At 48.5% G+C, this 12994-nt stretch overlaps 1 protein-coding gene across 2 annotated transcripts in view; it reads left to right on the top strand.

Annotated features, from left to right (window-relative positions):
- PAQR5 (progestin and adipoQ receptor family member 5) overlaps positions 1–12994 on the top strand; it is a 91958-nt gene that overhangs the window by 36389 nt on the left and 42575 nt on the right. For both annotated transcript variants that reach the window (XM_056571611.1, XM_056571610.1), the window contains exon 3: positions 6546–6678. The gene's annotated coding sequence lies outside the window, so the exon portion shown is untranslated. The remainder of the gene's footprint in view (positions 1–6545; positions 6679–12994) is intronic.

The following is a 12994-nucleotide window of genomic DNA, read 5'->3' as shown; positions in this document are numbered from 1 at the left end:
TCGCTCATCTCTAGTTACCACCATTTTAGGGCATCCACTGAGACAGTTAACTGCATATTGCTCATTAATCTCTACTGTGTAGGGAAGCAAGGGGGATTGTAGGAAGTTGTGTGCTCTTTAGCATGGCAACCGCAGGGTCAGAGCTCCGAGAGGTGACCAGGAGGTGATCAGGAGTTCTTTTTTCAGCAGATATACTCAATGAAGAGTCTCTAGCATCCTTTTTTGCACATGTAAGTAAAATTACTGCTGTAGATGTAGTTACAGACAGGATACAGTCATAGCTTGTACTTTACTGTGGAAGGCCTATACAGGTTGGCTTACTGTGGTGCTATATTTGTCATTTTTACTTACTGGTTGTTGCGGCACAATATCCGGTATATAGGGCATACGTGTGAGGCACATTGAACCAACTCCAACCATAGGTCACCGGAGAGATTAGTTTGCGCAGAGGAACCCTTGTTTTGGAGCTGAAGACTTAAAGGGGTACTCCAGTTTAGGACACTTATACCCTATCCTGTAGATAAGAAATGAGTATCTGATATGGGACCATCCATGATCTCCTGCACAGTGCTCCGACTTTCCTCATGCACAGAGCAGGGGTTGACATTCCCCTTACATGCATCTTTATGAGAAAGCCGGAGATATACCAGCGCTGTGTATCTCCAGCTTCCCCGTAGAGATGCATGGAGGGGGCGTGTCGACTCCCGCTCTGTGCACAAGGAGAGCTGGAGTGGAGCGGTACTCAACTGGCAGACCAGTCATCTGAACCTCTGGCCGTTTCAGAGAACCGGCAGGAGGAGGCAACCGCTGTCCTGGCATTCATATGTATCTCTGTCTTTAAGACAACGATACAAATGAATAGCTGTCCACCACCAGAGCGAGGGAACTCTCTGCTCCCTGCCCGGCCAGTGTTTCCCCTATGATGAAGGTGGCCCTCTAAACAGGCCTAATTAGAAGAGGCCAGAGCAGCGTAGCAGCGTGGAACCTTGGGCAGAAAACCAGTGCTGGGACATTGGAGTACTTTACAGGTGTTTCCCAACCTTTATTTCTACAGTTGTTTCAAAACTACAACTACCATCATGGTCTTCTATCTGTGCATGATGGGAGTTGTAGTTTTGCTACAGTTGGAGAGTCACTGGTTCAAATGCACATTTCATAGGGGGGACAGCTCATAGAGGCACAGTTTATATGGGGGCAGACACAAAGGCATAGTTCATATGGGGGGGGGTAGACAGAGGCACAGTTCATATGGGGGCAGACATAGAGGCACAGTTCATATGGGAGGACAACGCATAGAGGCACAGTTCATATGGGGGGGGCAGACAGAGGCACAGTTCATATGGGGGGGGCAGACAGGCACAGTTCATATGGGGGGGCAGACAGAGGCACAGTTCATATGGGGGGGCAAACAGAGGCACAGTTCATATGGGGGATCAGACAGAGGCACAGTTCATATGGGGGGCAGACAGAGGCACAGTTCATATGGGGGGGCAGACAGAGGCACAGTTCATATGGGGGGGCAGACAGAGGCACAGTTCATATGGGGGCAGACAGACTCACAGTTCATATGGGGGGGCAGACAGAGGCACATCTCATATGGAGGGGGGCAGACAGAGGCACAGTTCATATGGGGGGCAGACAGAGGCACATTTCATATGGGGGAGCAGACAGAGGCACAGTTAATATGGGGGCCGACAGACGCACAGTTCATATGGGGGGGGCAGACAGAGGCACAGTTCATATGGGGGGCAGACATAGGCACAGTTCATATGGGGGGGCAGACAGAGGCACAGTTCATATGGGGGGCAGACAGAGGCACAGTTCATATGGGGGGGGCAGACAGAGGCACAGTTCATATGGGGGGGCAGACAGATGCACAGTTCATATGGGGGGGCAGACAGGGGCACAGTTCATATGGGGGAGCAGACAGAGGCACAGTTCATATGGGGGGCAGACAGAGGCACAGTTCATATGGGAGGGCAGACAGAGGCACAGTTCATATGGGGGGGCAATGACAGAGGCACAGTTCATATGTAGGGGGGCAGACAGAGGCACAGTTCATATGGGGGGGGGGGGAGACAGATGCACAGTTCATATGGGGGGCAAACAGATGCACAGTTCATATGGGGGGGCAGACAGATGCACAGTTCATATGGGGGGGGGCAGACAGAGGCACATCTCATATGGAGGGGGGCAGACGGCACATTTCATATGGGGGAGCAGACAGAGGCACAGTTAATATGGGGGCCGACAGACGCACAGTTCATATGGGGGGGGCAGACAGAGGCACAGTTCATATGGGGGGCAGACATAGGCACAGTTCATATGGGGGGGCAGACAGAGGCACAGTTCATATGGGGGGCAGACAGAGGCACAGTTCATATGGGGGGGGGGCAGACAGAGGCACAGTTCATATGGGGGGCAGACAGAGGCACAGTTCATATGGGGGGGCAGACAGAGGCACAGTTCATATGGGGGGGCAGACAGATGCACAGTTCATATGGGGGGGCAGACAGGGGCACAGTTCATATGGGGGAGCAGACAGAGGCACAGTTCATATGGGGGGCAGACAGAGGCACAGTTCATATGGGGGGGGGGCAGACAGGCACAGTTCATATGGGGGGGCAATGACAGAGGCACAGTTCATATGGGGGGGAGACAGATGCACTGTTCATATGGGGGGCAAACAGATGCACAGTTCATATGGGGGGGGCAGACAGAGGCACAGTTCATATGGAGGGGGGAAGACAGATGCACAGTTCATATGGGGGGGGGGGCAGACAGACGCACAGTTCATATGGGGGGGGGGGCAGACAGAGGCACAGTTCATATGGGGGGGCAGACAGAGGCACAGTTCATATGGGGGGGCAATGACAGAGGCACAGTTCATATGTAGGGGGGCAAACAGATGCACAGTTCATATGGGGGGCAGACAGGGGCACAGTTCATATGGGGGAGCAGACAGAGGCACAGTTCATATGGGGGGCAGACAGAGGCACAGTTCATATGGGGGGCAGACAGAGGCACAGTTCATATGGGGGGGCAATGACAGAGGCACAGTTCATATGTAGGGGGGCAGACAGAGGCACAGTTCATATGGGGGGGGGGGAGACAGATGCACAGTTCATATGGGGGGCAAACAGATGCACAGTTCATATGGGGGGGCAGACAGATGCACAGTTCATATGGGGGGGGGCAGACAGAGGCACAGTTCATATGGGGGGGGCAGACAGAGGCACAGTTCATATGGGGGGCAGACAGAGGCACAGTTCATATGGGGGGCAGACAGAGGCACAGTTCATATGGGGGGGCAATGACAGAGGCACAGTTCATATGTAGGGGGGCAGACAGAGGCACAGTTCATATGGGGGGGGGGCAGACAGAGGCACAGTTCATATGGGGGGAGACAGATGCACAGTTCATATGGGGGGCAAACAGATGCATGCACAGTTCATATGGGGGGGGCAGACAGAGGCACAGTTCATATGGGGGGGGCAGACAGATGCACAGTTCATATGGGGGGGGGGGCAGACAGATGCACAGTTCATATGGGGGGGCAGACAGAGGCACAGTTCATATGGGGGGGCAGACAGAGGCACAGTTCATATGGGGGGGCAGACAGAGGCACAGTTCATATGGGGGGGGGCAGACAGAGGCACAGTTCATATGGGGGTGCAGACAGAGGCACAGTTCATAGGGGGGGGCAGACAGAGGCACAGTTCATATGGGGGGCAGACAGAGGCACAGTTCATATGGGGGGGCAGACAGGCACAGTTCATATGGGGGGGCAGACAGAGGCACAGTTCATATAGGGGGCAGACAGAGGCACAGTTCATTTGTGGGGCAGACAGAGGCACAGTTCATATGGGGACAAAGAGGCACAGTTCATATGGGGGGGCAGACACCAAGGCACAGTTTATATGGGGGGGGCAGACACCAAGGCACAGTTCATATGGGGGGCAGACACCAAAACACAGTTAATATGGGGGGGAGGGGCAGAGATAGTGGCACAGTTGATATTGAGGGCAGACATAGTGGCACAGTTAATATTGGGGGCAGACATAGTGGCACAGTTAATATTGGGGGGCAGGCATGGTCTGCATGATTCACTGAGGGAGCACAGCCATCTCGTTCATTGTTTTAAGCGACAGAGGTATAATTCGGTTCAAGGCACAGTGGCCATATAATATTTGGGGGCCCAGCATGTGACAGGAGTACAGTGTGTGGCAGTCAGGGGCACGGTGTGTGGCAGCATTATACTCAGGGGCACGGTGTGTGGCAGAATTATACTCAGTGGCATGGTTTGTGGCAACATTATACTCCAACACGATGTGTGGCAGCATTTTATTTAGGTACACAGCATGTGGCAGTATTATATTCATGGGTAAAGTGTGTGACAGTATTATACCAGGGGCACAGTGCGTGACAGTATTATACCAAAAGCACAGTGTCTCGCAGTTATATATTCAGGGGCACAGTATGTGGCAGTATTAAACCAGGAGCACAGGGTGTGGTAGTTGGGGAATGATTATGACTTATTAGAGTAATAATAATGTTCTACAACAGGCAGTGCCTGCGGCCGCTAAGTGTGAATCAGGTCTTAGTGTTTAGCTTGGACCTTTACCGGATAGCATACCTGGATAAGTGGACCCCTACTAAAAGTAGTTGAGTACCCCTGCTCTATGCTTTGGATAAGGGATAGATTTTCCTAAACCGCAGTACCCCTTTAAGCATTTTGCCTTCACAGCATGGACTGGAACAGAACAATGAACCTGTTTGTAGCAGGCTCTAACTTTAGCAAGTTATTGGACTGGTTTGGGTCCTCCCCACACTAGGATAGGAGGCTTGTCTCGGGACTCTTCGCACGGCCTTCTAGATCAGAGAGTTCCAAACTTTTCATGTTGGTGATACCCTTTGTAGATATGCATGTTGTGCATAAGAATCACAGTAGATAAGCAGGGTCTGAAATACTCAGACCAGCTCGAGTGGCACCAACAACCAAGCCATGTTCAAAGTCACTTAAATCCCCTTTCTTTCACATTCTGATACTCGGTTTGAAATTAAGCAAGCTGTCTTGACAAAATCTACATGCCTAAATGCAGTGAGTTCCAGCCATGTGAGTGGCTGATTAGCTGTTTGTCTTAACAAGTAATTGAACAGGTATACCTTATAAAGTGTCAGAAGAAAATCTGCAGCATATTAACTGCCTTTCACATGTTTTCACACTCCAATTGGATTTTTCTACATTTTGTCATGACACAAATTCAAATATATTTCATTGCAAGTTTAAGTAATGCACAAAATATTATCATCATGGTGGGGGGGGGGGGATATTACATGAATTGCTAAATAATTTGCATTGAAAATTAAAAATTTTAAGTGCATATATATACATCTATTTTACTGTGAACCCCCTGAAATAATACTACAATTAATTTGCAAGTAAATAGAGTCCACCAAATGAATCTCAGTACAAAAACCTCTTTTGCGGAGTTTGTTACAGAGCATTACTGAACAAATGACAGCATGAAGACTAAAGAGCTCACCAAAAAGGTCAGGGATAAAGTTGTGGAGAAGTAGAAAGTAGGATTAGGTTATATAAAAATATTCCAAACATTGAACATCTCCTGTAGCATCATACAATCCATAATCAGAAAATGGAAAAATATGGCACAACCGCAAACTTACCACAGCAAGACCATCCACCCAAACTGACAACCCTGGTAATAAGAAAATTAATCACAAAAGCAACCTAGGGGCCCATGGTAACTCTGAAGGAGCTGTAAAGATTAACAGCTAAGGTGGGAAAATCTGTCCACCACAGGAGAACTATTGGTAGTGCACTCCATAAATCTGGCCTTTATGTAATATTGACAAGAAGAAAGCCATTGTTGAAAGTGAGCCCATTTCCCATTTAGAGTTTGCCACAAGCCATGTGGGAGATACAGCAAACATGAAGAAGAAGGTGCTCTGGTCACATGAGACCAAAATTTAAGTTTTTGGCCTCTATGCAAAATGCTATGTGTGGCAGAAACCCAACACTTCCCATCCCCCTGAACACATAGGGGGAGATTTATCAAAACCTGTGTAGAGGAAGAGAGGCGCAGTTGCCCAATAAGATCGCTTTTAATTTTTTTTTCACAGGCCGTTTTAAAAATGAAAGAAGCGAGAAGATTGGTTGCTATGGGCAACTGCACCTCTCTTCCTCTACACAGGTTTTGATAAATTTCCCTCATAATCCTCACTGTAAAACAATGGTGGTGGTAGCATTGTTCTGTGGTGATGCTTCTCTTCACTAGGTACAAGGAAACTGGAAATGGAATCCTTGAAGAAAATCTGTTGCAAACTGCAAAAATCTTGAGACAGAAACTTTATTTTTAAATATATCATTTTCTTTTCTGGTCTTTTTATTTATTTATTTATTTATTTATTTTTGGGGGAATACACCTTTTCTTTCTATCTGGTGGTTTTTAAGGTATATCAATAAAAGTATTTTTAATGGCACTTCCTATCTATATTATATGTTTGTTCCTTTTGTGCAATAGAAACAGCCGACACCTCAGTGCAAATTCCTGCAGTACAGACTATGCAGGAGCACCACACTTGGACGACAACAGCAGTTTCACGGCTGTTTGCATTGCACAACAGAAGTAAAACCATATGGAAAGATCTATGATGGTGAGTGCTCAGATCTTCTTTTTTTTTTTTTTTTTTTGTCAAAAGTTTGATAACACGCGATCACTAGCTATAAGCCAGAGAAGCATGCAGCATCACGCTAGATACCCTGGCTGTAACATTTATTGAAGCTAAAGGACATAGTTTGATATGAGAGAGCATACATTGCTATGCATAAAGAGAATCCTGTCGTGAAAGAGGACAGAAGGAACAAAGTAACAGGAAATAAAAGCAACAGAGTGGATTGGGTTAATAAATAACTGGTAGTGCGTATCTCCTTCAATAACAATGTAAACAGAAAATTATATCCTATAGTATAATAATAGTAGTAATCAATGCAGTGTATCCACTCCCATCTCACACCCCAAAGTAACCTATGTACATAACAATAGTCAGCACTACTCATACATAATTGTGGGCACAAAGTGACCCAATAAAAATTCTTGACCCATAACCATGTATATAATTAGCACCAGAGTTATAATACCAAGGGGATGTCAGCAGGGAACCCCCCTTTGCCCATCTTGCTTGACTCCCCGGCCGTCCGCCAGATTCGCCCTTTTGAATGCATATGCTTTTATAGTGAAAAGATCGGATTTGATTGACAGCTGGGGAGTAAGGCTTATAACTAGCGATTACATCGGGTGTCAGAAGTGATATCAAAGCGTTCAACATGTCTGGATAACATGCCAAAAGTTTTTTTTTTAAATGACAGTAACCCTTTAAAAGAGTTGTCCCACATTATTACTTTTCCACAGATTAGGGGATAAGTGTTTGCTTGTGGTGGGGGTGGAGGGGATTGGCATCAGGTGCTGGGAACAGGTCCAAAGTCTCCTTGGAGCCACAATCACACATGTGCATTGCTGCTCCATTTTCTAAGGAAGCTACCAAGTGCTGCACTCTGCTATCTCTGACAGTCCCATAGACCAGTGGTTCTTTTTACCAGTACCCCATGGCAGCCAATATCCAATTGTGCCCCCATGTAGATAAAGGCACCCCACTCTCCCCCCATATAGTTGTATGCCCCCTCATGTGCCCCAATACACTGCCCCATTTTAGTGCTACACTCCTCCGGTCAGGGGTCCAACGCCTTTGTCCCATAGCAGTGGATCCCTGGTCGGAGGAGCAGTGGAGCACTGAAGCTGACGAGGGAGCAATCGTCCACAGCAGCCCAAAGACTGTGCTTCTCCTCTGCCATCCCCCTGCTCTGCTCCTCGGGGCAGCAACATCAGCTAGTACCAGCAGCACCTGCTCATTTCTCTTAAATGGCCCTCTGCCACTTTGAGATTATGTAGCATGGGCCGCAGCCAATTTAGAAGCAGTGGTCAGTGGCTGCGGACGCCATTATAGATTATTTTTCGTGTACCCCAAGAAGAACTGCTAAGTACCCCAGGTTGGGAACTGCTGCAATAGACCCTAGGTCTCCAAACTGTGTACCTCCAGCTGTTGCAAAACTCCAACTCCTAGCATGCCTGGACAGCCGAAGGCTGTCCAGGCATGCTACTGTGGTGGCACAGTACAGTAGTTGCACCCCTGTACCCTTGCTGTCCTGTCTGGCGGACTCTATTGCAGTGACCCCTGGGTCCCCCCTTAAGCTGAGTATGTTAAATGGTTAATAAGGGCCTATATTATCTAATGTCATGTATATATGACCTTTAAATGTTGTTACGAAGTGTATTAACCAAGGAAGGTACCAGTGACTTATAGGGTGACCTATAGGACCTCTCCAGAGTCTCCCCATATAAACTCTGGGAGGAGCTAGCTTGTCATTCTAAGCTCTGCTGAGGAACAGTCAAGACCTGAGAGTGTCTGGTGTCCTGGTAAGCGACATATGGGATGAATTCTGTCTAGCCAGTCCTAGTCAAGTCAGTCAAGATCAGTCTGTATGAAGTCAGCGTGGGCCTGCAGCAAATAGTCCAAATCCACTACAAATTCCAGCGAGCCCTAAATTCTCTGAAGTCACTGTCACCTCCTTGGGCCTAACTGAGCTGTAAAAGACTATTTCATCTATTTCATCTTTCACCTCAGTAAAGCTGCCATTGTTGCGTAACGTGGTGTCAGAGTCATTATTTGCCCCGTGCCTAGCCCAGCATCCAGCGGCCATACCTTCAGGTGGTGTAGAGGTAAAACCATGCCCTGGCATCACAAACACAAGGGGTTAAGGCCTTCTGCCCCTAGGGTAATAACATATACCCTCATCACACCCTCACCACAACTTTTGGCGTCACAAACAGGATACGTGTGTGTGCCTTATGCAAAAAGTACCCCCACTGAACTGTGTCCAGTATTCCAAAGCAAAACGCATGAGCGTGCAACAAAAATTGTGCTAGAAAGTGTACAGGACTTTGTGAGTGAAATCTGTCTGTTGCAAGGCGCTTGTGAAATAGAGGGTGAGATGAAGAAAAGTCTGCTATCTGCCATTTTGAAACATAAAAAAATTGTGCAAGCCTGTGTAAAGTTTGTACCTGAAAGAGTTAATCTGGTCCAGGGTTTCCCACGCGTGCGAGCAGTCGCAGCTCCACCAATGTCAGTCTCCAGCGGTGGCGCCTCTTCGATCTAGTGAGGAGGAACCAAAGGACCGCCCTGTGTTGCACAGGAAACGTTTTCCTGACTGTACCCAAACAGGAAGTTCCCTTGGCGCAGCCATCTTGGAAGTTCCGGCTGCTGCGCTCATCTCCAATCACCAATTAAAAAGTCTCCAATACCTGAGTTTGTTGCTACTGTCCTATTTTATTGTCCGCAAGTCTGGTTGCTGAGCTGCCAATCACCAGGTACCTACAAAACTGAGGGGGAGTGTCCGTTGTAGTACCCCCATCATCCAAACAGGAGCTGCTGCTGCACCTCATCAGTTCTCTTAAAGAGGAACACAGGCCATTCTTCTTAAAGCGACAGCGCACTCAAAAATCCACAAGATGTCTGAACCCAGCACCACAGATCAGCCGGGCGTCAGCGCCCCTTCATCTCCAGCGGCAAGTCCGCCACTTGGTCCAGCAGCTAGTGTCCTGGCCCCTGCAAGCATCAACAATCCTAGTGTTCCAGCGACAGCATCGGTATTCATGGGGAATCTTGTCCTTCCCACTTACAATAGAGAACCTCTCACCGTGAGGGATTTCAAAGAGAGGATCCAGAGTTTGTTTGTCTTTTACTCTTTCCCTCCTAACCAACAGGTGCAGCTGCTAACAGGACATCTCCATTGATCGGCACTAGAGGAAGTCCGCACCTGGCCAGCATCCGAGAAGGCGACAGCCGAACAGATCTTTGAAGGACTGTACCAGCTATGTGAGTCACATTTTCCATCAGAGGTACGTCTCTGGCTGTATGAAAGGCGACAAAAGCCAGGTGAGACCTTGAGAGCATATACTATAGCCCTACAGAATGCTCTAGAGACTGTCCAGAAGTTAGATTGTATAACTCCTGAGCAGGGCAACAAAGTGTTAATGGACAGATTTATTGATGGAGCCCATAACAAGTGAGACAAGGCCCAATTGAGAATGTTAGCAGTTAAGAATCCCAACATGTCATTTCCTGCTTTTAAAAGACTGGCTATCCAAGTGATTTAGTCGGGACTGAGTTAGAGGAAATTTGTGCTCCCTTTTATACCTGCTCCAGAACCACTGGGGGTGGCAGCCAGGCCTATGCCATCACTGTCCCCACCCCAGTGCAACCTACTTTGCCAGTCACTACAATCTGGGGTCTACAGAGTGTTAGGCAGCACATTGAGCAATTGACTAAGGCTGTTAAGGAGTTTATCACCTGGCCTGCTCCACCTGTCTGTGAACCCCCCTTGCCTCGCAATCCCAGTTACCATAATTCTCCACCCAATTGATACTTGGGGACTCGGAGACCTTTTTGCACTTATTGTAACAAACCCCGCCATTGGAAAATGCAGTGCTGGGATTTAAATGAATTCACCCTGAGGTCGAGGACCGGCCCTCAGGAAAACAGTCACCAGGTCCAACCCCCGAACGACCTAAATCAGGACTCTTACTTTGTGTCGCTTTCTGCCCCCCTTGTAACAGTTATTGTAGAAGGTATACCTTTAGAGGCGTTAATAGATACTGGGTCAAAAGTGTCTACCATATTTATTATGTGAGCCTGAGGATGTTAATTTCAGAGTAGTTGCAGGTAATGGGCAACCAGTCCCCAGACATGGATACGGGGAGCCAACCATTGAATTGGGTGAACATGTACTTAACCAGCCTAGCGGTATTCCCGAGCGTGACTCGGGGTTAATTTTCGCTGCTAGAAGCGGTAACCCCGAGTCACGCTCGGGGTAGAATTGCAGAGTTGCTGTGCGGGCTGCACAGTATATCGCAAAAGCAATCAAATCGCGATTTTTGCTTTTTGCGATGTAGTGATGCAGCCCCCGGGAAAATATGTGATTATCTGCTCGGGTCGGCTCCCGTTGCGGGGGCCGGCCAGAGCAGGTAAAGACATATACTAAAAGTCAGTGTTTCTCAACCAGGGGGCCTCCAGATGTTGCAAAACTACAACTCTCAGCATGCCCGGACAGCCAAAGGCTGTCCGGGCATGCTGGGAGCAGTAGTTTCACAACAGCTGGAGGCCCCCTGGTAGAAAACCCTGAACTAAGTGTAAAAGTAAGAAGGAAGAAAATAAAAAAACCTTTTGCTCACCTAATCCCGGTCCCTGCAGATGTCGGTCCCCTCCGTGCGCTCTGGTCACTGCTCTATTCATCTTACAGGACCTTTCCCTTTTCAGCCAATCACAGGCCGCAGTGGTGTAAAGCCTGTGATTGGCTGAAGGGGAAAGGGCTTGTTCTGCAGCAAATACACTAGGTTTGAAATCTGCCCGGCAAACCCAGTGTATACTGCTGCAGGACAAGAAGGTGACAATGGGGGGGGGGGGGGGGAGAATGTGACAAAGGGGGGGATGTGACATAGGGGGGAATGTGACATAGGGGGGAATGTGACAGAGGGGAGAATGTGACAAGGGGGAGGAATGTGACAAAGGGGGGATGTGACAGGGGGGGAGTGGAATGTAACATGGAGGGGGGAGAAGGTAACAAGGGGGGGGGGAGAATGTAACAAGGGGGGAATGTGACAGGGGGGATGAATGTGACGGGGGGGAGAGTGTAACAAGGGGGGAGAATGTGACAGGGGGGATGAATGTGACAGGGGGGGGGAGAATGCAACAAGGTGGGGGGGAATGTGACAGGGGGGAATGTGATATGGGGGGGGGGAAATGTGACAAGGGAGGGGGAATGTGATGGGGGGAGATGTGGAGTTTCAATGCAAAAAATTGTACCGCTTTTGGTACAAATTTCCAGACGGAATCGTACCGCTAGGGAGGTTAAAGGGCAGGGAGTGATTGTAACCAATGTGACAGATAAGGGGTCAGCTGAATTTATATTGGGAATGAACATTATGAGGAATTGTTTTACAGAAATTTTTGGATGCCTTGTATGTCTTTCTTCCCCATATGCCCCCTTCAGCCTGGCAGGCAGTGCAGCACCACCTGAAAGTCCTACAAGCAGAACAGAAGTTTGCCAACAAGCAAGGTGAGATCTGCAGAGTACGGGTTCAAGACATCAGGTCGGTGACCTTACAACCCAACACTGAAAACATCATATGGTGCCTTGCACGTCCCGGAGTCAATAATCGGGATTATCAGGCCCTGCCGGAACCCATGCAACTGGAAGATCATTCTTTAGTCCAAGCGTCGAGAAGTCTCTTTACTGTGTCAAACGGAAGAGTCCCCGTATGGTTAGTGAACCCAAGTACACTCCTGTGGCTCAGTTGTACCTCCTAGAGTTGAAAGACATTGTGGCAGAGCATCTGGTGACCCAACAGCGTGTGACTCAAGTTACCGATGGATCCAGTGTTAATCCCCCAGAGCCCCTGTGGGCACAGCTCCAGGTTGGGGACAACATGACTCCACGGGACCAGGTCAATAGAGTCATCGTTGCCAAAAGGTATCATGAAGCTTTTATGCAAACACGCCACAAACTTCGAGAAAACTTTAATGATCCAGCACCGAATCCTCACAGGCAACAGCCCGCCCATCAAGGAGAGACACCTTCCGGTCACACCAGGCATGTATCAGACTGTCAAGAAGATGCTGGCTGACATGAAAGAGGTGGACAAGATACAAGAAAGTCTGAGTCCCTGGTCAAGAATAAAGACGGAACCATCTGCTTCTGTGTTGACTACAGGAAACTGAACAATGTCACACATAAGGACGCTTATCCTTTGCCAAGGATTGAGGAATCGCTTACGGCCCTTGGGTCTGCTGCTTACTTCTCCACCCTGGATTTAACCAGCAGGTACTGGCAAGTACCCGTGGCCACAGAGGATTAGGA

The sequence above is a fragment of the Hyla sarda genome, chromosome 4 (genome assembly GCF_029499605.1).
Source record: "Hyla sarda isolate aHylSar1 chromosome 4, aHylSar1.hap1, whole genome shotgun sequence".
NCBI classification, from domain to species: Eukaryota; Metazoa; Chordata; class Amphibia; order Anura; family Hylidae; genus Hyla; species Hyla sarda.
This window is presented reverse-complemented; position numbering and strand designations above follow the sequence as displayed.